The sequence below is a fragment of the Odontesthes bonariensis genome, unplaced genomic scaffold (assembly GCF_027942865.1).
Source record: "Odontesthes bonariensis isolate fOdoBon6 unplaced genomic scaffold, fOdoBon6.hap1 scaffold_193, whole genome shotgun sequence".
NCBI lineage: Eukaryota > Metazoa > Chordata > Actinopteri > Atheriniformes > Atherinopsidae > Odontesthes > Odontesthes bonariensis.
This window is the reverse complement of record NW_027457406.1, coordinates 17501-25000: the sequence shown is the minus strand read 5'-3', so window position 1 is coordinate 25000 and position 7500 is coordinate 17501.

Here is a 7500-nt window from a genome sequence, read left to right as displayed (position 1 = left end):
CTGCCCTTCGTCCCCTTCTCCTGTCTTAGTGACTGTCGTTTTTTGCTCATTCGTGCCCCTGGTACTACAGAAAAATTTTTTTTACTCCCCTGGTACTATAAAAATTTAGTTTTTTTTAATGTACGTTCTGGAGCTTCCAGCGGTCACTCGAGCATCCAATCCGCTCTCCAGCACCTTCCTCGGACTCATGCTCTGCCAAAGTCGGCCTCCCATCTTCCAGGAACCAGCCTGGAGCTTCTAGCGGTCAGCCGCACCTTGAATCCGCTCTCCAGCACCTTCCTCGGACTCATGCTCTGCCAAAGTCGGCCTCCCATCTTCCAGGAACCAGCCTGGAGCTTCTAGCGGTCAGCCGCACCTTGAATCCGCTCTCAAGCACCTTTCTCGGACTCATGCTCTGCCAAAGTCGGCCTCCCATCTTCCAGGAACCAGCCTGGAGCTTCCAGCGGTCATCCGCGCCTTGAATCCGCTCTCCAGCACCTTCCTCGGACTCATGCTCTGCCAAAGTCGGCCTCCCATCTTCCAGGAACCAGCCTGGAGCTTCCAGCGGTCAGCCGCGCCTTGAATCCGCTCTCCAGCACCTATCTCGGACACACTCTCCTCCAGGCCGGCCTCACATCTTCAAAGAACCAGCCTGGAGCTCCTAGCGGACAGCCGAGCCTTGAATCCGCTCTCCAGCACCTTCCTCGGACTCATGCTCTGCCAAAGTCGGCCTCACATCTTCCAGGAACCAGCCTGGAGCTTCTAGCGGTCAGCCGCACCTTGAATCCGCTCTCAAGCACCTTCCTCGGACTCATGCTCTGCCAAAGTCGGCCTCACATCTTCCAGGAACCAGCCTGGAGCTTCCAGCGGTCAGCCGCACCTTGAATCCGCTCTCCAGCACCTTCCTCGGACTCAAGCTCTGCCAAAGTCGGCCTCCCATCTTCCAGGAACCAGCCTGGAGCTTCTAGCGGTCAGCCGCACCTTGAATCCGCTCTCAAGCACCTTTCTCGGACTCATGCTCTGCCAAAGTCGGCCTCCCATCTTCCAGGAACCAGCCTGGAGCTTCCAGCGGTCATCCGCGCCTTGAATCCGCTCTCCAGCACCTTCCTCGGACTCATGCTCTGCCAAAGTCGGCCTCCCATCTTCCAGGAACCAGCCTGGAGCTTCCAGCGGTCAGCCGCGCCTTGAATCCGCTCTCCAGCACCTATCTCGGACACACTCTCCTCCAGGCCGGCCTCACATCTTCAAGAACCAGCCTGGAGCTTCCAGCGGTCAGCCGCACCTTGAATCCGCTCTCCAGCACCTATCTCGGACTCATTCTCCTCCAGGCCGGCCTCACATCTTCAAAGAACCAGCCTGGAGCTTCCAGCGGTCAGCCGCACCTTGAATCCGCTCTCCAGCACCTATCTCGGGACTCATTCTCCTCCAGGCCGGCCTCACATCTTCAAAGAACCAGCCTGGAGCTCCCAGCGGACAGCCGAGCCTTGAATCCGCTCTCCAGCACCTTCCTCGGACTCATGCTCTGCCAAAGTCGGCCTCCCATCTTCCAGGAACCAGCTGGAGCTTCCAGCGGTCAGCCGCGCCTTGAATCCGCCTCTCAGCACTTCCTCGGACTCATGCTCTGCCAAAGTCGGCCTCCCATCTTCCAGGAACCAGCCTGGAGCTTCCAGCGGTCAGCCGCGCCTTGAATCCGCTCTCCAGCACCTATCTCGGACACACTCTCCTCCAGGCCGGCCTCACATCTTCAAAGAACCAGCCTGGAGCTTCCAGCGGTCAGCCGCACCTTGAATCCGCTCTCCAGCACCTTCCTCGGACTCATTCTCCTCCAGGCCGGCCTCACATCTTCAAGAACCAGCCTGGAGCTCCAGCGGACAGCCGAGCCTTGAATCCGCTCTCCAGCACCTTCCTCGGACTCATGCTCTGCCAAAGTCGGCCTCCCATCTTCCAGGAACCAGCCTGGAGCTTCCAGCGGTCAGCCGCGCCTTGAATCCGCTCTCCAGCACCTTCCTCGGACTCATGCTCTGCCAAAGTCGGCCTCCCATCTTCCAGGAACCAGCCTGGAGCTTCCAGCGGTCAGCCGCGCCTTGAATCCGCTCTCCAGCACCTATCTCGGACACACTCTCCTCCAGGCCGGCCTCACATCTTCAAAGAACCAGCCTGGAGCTCCTAGCGGACAGCCGAGCCTTGAATCCGCTCTCCAGCACCTTCTCGGACTCATGCTCTGCCAAAGTCGGCCTCCCATCTTCCAGAAACCAGCCTGGAGCTTCCAGCGGTCAGCCGCGCCTTGAATCCGCTCTCCAGCACCTTCCTCGGACTCATGCTCTGCCAAAGTCGGCCTCCCATCTTCCAGGAACCAGCCTGGAGCTTCCAGCGGTCAGCCGCGCCTTGAATCCGCTCTCCAGCACCTTCCTCGGACTCATGCTCTGCCAAAGTCGGCCTCCCATCTTCCAGGAACCAGCCTGGAGCTTCCAGCGGTCAGCCGCGCCTTGAATCCGCTCTCCAGCACCTTCCTCGGACTCATGCTCTGCCAACGTCGGCCTCCCGTCTTCCAGGAACCAGCCTGGAGCTTCTAGCGGTCAGCCGCACCTTGAATCCGCTCTCCAGCACCTTCCTCGGACTCATGCTCTGCCAAAGTCGGCCTCACATCTTCCAGGAACCAGCCTGGAGCTTCCAGCGGTCAGCCGCACCTTGAATCCGCTCTCCAGCACCTTCCTCGGACACATTCTCCTCCAGGCCGGCCTCACATCTTCAAAGAACCAGCCTGGAGCCTTTAGCGGTCAGCCGCGCCTTGAATCCGCTCTCCAGCACCTTCCTCGGACTCATGCTCTGCCAAAGTCGGCCTCACATCTTCCAGGAACCAGCCTGGAGCTTCCAGCGGTCAGCCGCACCTTGAATCCGCTCTCAAGCACCTTCCTCGGACACATTCTCCTCCAGGCCGGCCTCCCGTCTTCCAGGAACCAGCCTGGAGCCTTTAGCGGTCAGCCGCGCCTTGAATCCGCTCTCAAGCACCTTCCTCGGACTCATGCTCTGCCGAAGTCGGCCTCACATCTTCCAGGAACCAGCCTGGAGCTTCTAGCGGTCAGCCGCACCTTGAATCCGCTCTCAAGCACCTTCCTCGGACTCATGCTCTGCCAAAGTCGGCCTCACATCTTCCAGGAACCGGCCTGGAGCTTCCAGCGGTCAGCCGCGCCTTGAATCCGCTCTCCAGCACCTTCCTCGGACTCATGCTCTGCCAAAGTCGGCCTCCCATCTTCCAGGAACCGGCCTGGAGCTTCTAGCGGTCAGCCGCGCCTTGAATCCGCTCTCCTGCACCCATCCTCGGACACACGTTCTTGCCTTTGGACCCCTCCTCCAGGAGCCAGGCTGGAGCTTTTGCCCCCTTCCTCCATCATTTCAGGCCGTGGAAAGTGTCATCTTTCGGATTATCAATTCACCGTCCCAGTCTGGTACTCAGATATTTTTCCGAAAACTGGGTTTCTGAAATCGTGCAGATGGTGTTTTCGTCGTCTGCTAATAACCTCGTCGTGTGGGAGAATAGGGGCTGGGCCTTGGGCTGACTCGGCCCATCGTCCCCTTTTCCCGTTGTCTGACAGAAATTTTTTCAAACTTTATCACCCCTGGTACTATAAACTTTTTCACCTCTGGTACTATGTGGCACTTAGAAAATTTTCTCAACCGGGATTCTCACCCCTGGTACTTTTTGGCACTTAGAAAATATTTCTCAACCGGGCTTCATGCCCCTGGTACTTTTTGACACTTTGACGTTTTTCTGAACCGGGCTTCATGCCCCTGGTACTTTTTGACACTTTGACGTTTTTCTGAACCGGGCTTCATGCCCCTGGTACTTTTTGACACTTTGACGTTTTTCTGAACCGGGCTTCATGCCCCTGGTACTTTTTGACACTTTGACGTTTTTCTGAACCGGGCTTCATGCCCCTGGTACTTTTTGACACTTTGACGTTTTTCTGAACCGGGCTTCATGCCCCTGGTACTTTTTGACACTTTGGCGTTTTTCTGAACCGGGATAAAGGTCATTTAAAGAGGTGTGTGCATGGTTCCTACTTATAATGGATATATGAAGGACTAAGGAGTCTGAACTTGTTCTGGCCCAAGGAAATCACTTTTTAACAAAAATCCGTATTTGGTCTTAACTCGGGAAAAGAAGGCGATTCCTGTGTTTTGATCTCAAAAGAGGCCATTTATCCGGGTTTGTGCAGGTTTATGCATGGAACTTACTTAGAATGGATATATCTCTATGTATATATGAAGGACTAAGGAGTCTGAACTTGTTCTGGCCCAAGGAAATCATTTTTTAACAAAAATCCGTATTTCGTCTTAACTCGGGAAAAGAAGGCGATTCCTGTGTTTTGATCCCAAAAAGAGGCCATTTATCCGGGTTTGTGCAGGTTTATGCATGGAACTTACTTAGAATGGATATATCTCTATGTATATATGAAGGACTAAGGAGTCTGAACTTGTTCTGGCCCAAGGAAATCATTTTTTAACAAAAATCCGTATTTCGTCTTAACTCGGGAAAAGAAGGCGATTCCTGTGTTTTGATCCCAAAAGAGGCCATTTATCCGGGTTTGTGCAGGTTTATGCAAGCAACCTACTTAGAATGGATATATATGTATGTATATATGAAGGACTAAGGAGTCTGAACTTGTTCTGGCCCAAGGAAATCACTTTTTAACAAAAATCCGTATTTCGTCTTAACTCGGAAAAGAAGGCGATTCCTGTGTTTTGATCCCAAAAGAGGCCATTTATCCGGGTTTGTGCAGGTTTATGCATGGAACTTACTTAGAATGGATATATCTCTATGTATATATGAAGGACTAAGGAGTCTGAACTTGTTCTGGCCCAAGGAAATCATTTTTTAACAAAAATCCGTATTTCGTCTTAACTCGGGAAAAGAAGGCGATTCCTGTGTTTTGATCCCAAAAGAGGCCATTTATCCGGGTTTGTGCAGGTTTATGCAAGCAACCTACTTAGAATGGATATATATGTATGTATATATGAAGGACTAAGGAGTCTGAACTTGTTCTGGCCCAAGGAAATCACTTTTTAACAAAAATCCGTATTTCGTCTTAACTCGGGAAAAGAAGGCGATTCCTGTGTTTTGATCCCAAAAGAGGCCATTTATCCGGGTTTGTGCAGGTTTATGCATGGAACTTACTTAGAATGGATATATCTCTATGTATATATGAAGGACTAAGGAGTCTGAACTTGTTCTGGCCCAAGGAAATCATTTTTTAACAAAAATCCGTATTTCGTCTTAACTCGGGAAAAGAAGGCGATTCCTGTGTTTTGATCCCAAAAGAGGCCATTTATCCGGGTTTGTGCAGGTTTATGCAAGCAACTTACTTAGAATGGATATATATGTATGTATATATGAAGGACTAAGGAGTCTGAACTTGTTCTGGCCCAAGGAAATCACTTTTTAACAAAAATCCGTATTTCGTCTTAACTCGGGAAAAGAAGGCGATTCCTGTGTTTTGATCCCAAAAGAGGCCATTTATCCGGGTTTGTGCAGGTTTATGCATGGAACTTACTTAGAATGGATATATCTCTATGTATATATGAAGGACTAAGGAGTCTGAACTTGTTCTGGCCCAAGGAAATCATTTTTTAACAAAAATCCGTATTTCGTCTTAACTCGGGAAAAGAAGGCGATTCCTGTGTTTTGATCCCAAAAGAGGCCATTTATCCGGGTTTGTGCAGGTTTATGCAAGCAACCTACTTAGAATGGATATATATGTATGTATATATGAAGGACTAAGGAGTCTGAACTTGTTCTGGCCCAAGGAAATCACTTTTTAACAAAAATCCGTATTTCGTCTTAACTCGGGAAAAGAAGGCGATTCCTGTGTTTCTTTCAGAAAAGGTCCTTTTTCTGAACTGGGATTCATGCCCAACATCCAGGCTCTCGTGCCCTGCCCACAGACACAAATCCAGGCCGAGTTTCAGCACCTCTGCATGGACAGCATTCATGGCTGCTTTCCTCTCCCAACAGCCAGTCTCTCATGCCCTGCCCACAGACACACATCCAGGCCGAGTTTCAGCACCTCTCCTCGGTCCAGTATTCATGGCTGCCGTCCTCTCCCAACAGCCAGTCTCTCATGCCCGGCCCAGAGACACACATCCAGGCCGAGTTTCAGCACCTCTCTTCGGTCAGGCAATCATCCCTGCTCCCCTCTCATAACGTCCAGGCACTCATGCCCTGCGCACAGACAAACAGAACCCAGGCCGAGTTTCAGCACCTCTGCTCGGACAGCATTCACGGCTTTTGTCCTCTCACAGCATCCAGTCTCTCATGCCCTGCGCAATGACACACATCCAGGCCTAGTTTCAGCACCTCTCCTCGGTCAGGAATTCATCCCTGCTCCCCTCTCAGAACATCCAGGCACTCATGCCCTGTGCAATGACACATCCAGGCCGAGTTTCAGCACCTCTCCTCGGTCAGGAATTCATCCCTGCTCCCCTCTCATAACGTCCAGTCACAGACACAGATCCAGGCCGAGTTTCAGCACCTCTCCTCGGTCCAGCATTCATCCCTGCTCCCCTCTCAGAACATCCAGGCACTCATGCCCTGTGCAATGACACATCCAGGCCGAGTTTCAGCACCTCTCCTCGGTCAGGAATTCATCCCTGCTCCCCTCTCATAACGTCCAGTCACAGACACAGATCCAGGCCGAGTTTCAGCACCTCTCCTCGGTCCAGCATGCATCCCTGCTCCACTCTCATAGCATCCAGGCACTCATGCCCTGCGCACAGACACACATCCTGGCCGAGTTTCAGCACCTCTCCTCGGTCCAGCATTCATCCCTGCTCCACTCTCATAGCATCCAGGCACTCATGCCCTGCGCACAGACACACATCCAGGCCGAGTTTCAGCACCTCTGCTCGGTCCAGCATTCATCCCTGCTCCACTCTCATAGCATCCAGGCACTCATGCCCTGCGCACAGACACACATCCTGGCCGAGTTTCAGCACCTCTCCTCGGTCCAGCATTCATCCCTGCTCCACTCTCATAGCATCCAGGCACTCATGCCCTGCGCACAGACACACATCCAGGCCGAGTTTCAGCACCTCTGCTCGGTCCAGCATTCATCCCTGCTCCACTCTCATAGCATCCAGGCACTCATGCCCTGCGCAATGACACATCCAGGCCGAGTTTCAGCACCTCTCCTCGGTCAGGCATTCATCCCTGCTCCCCTCTCACAGCATCCAGGCACTCATGCCCTGCGCACAGTCACACACCCAGGCCGAGTTTCAGCACCTCTCCTCGGTCCAGCATTCATCCCTGCTCCCCTCTCACAGCATCCAGGCACTCATGCCCTGCGCACAGACACACATCCAGGCCGAGTTTCAGCACCTCTCCTCGGTCCAGCATTCATCCCTGCTCCCCTCTCAGAACATCCAGGCACTCATGCCCTGCGCACAGACACACATCCAGGCCGAGTTTCAGCACCTCTCCTCGGTCAGGCATTCATCCCTGCTCCCCTCTCAGAACATCCAGGC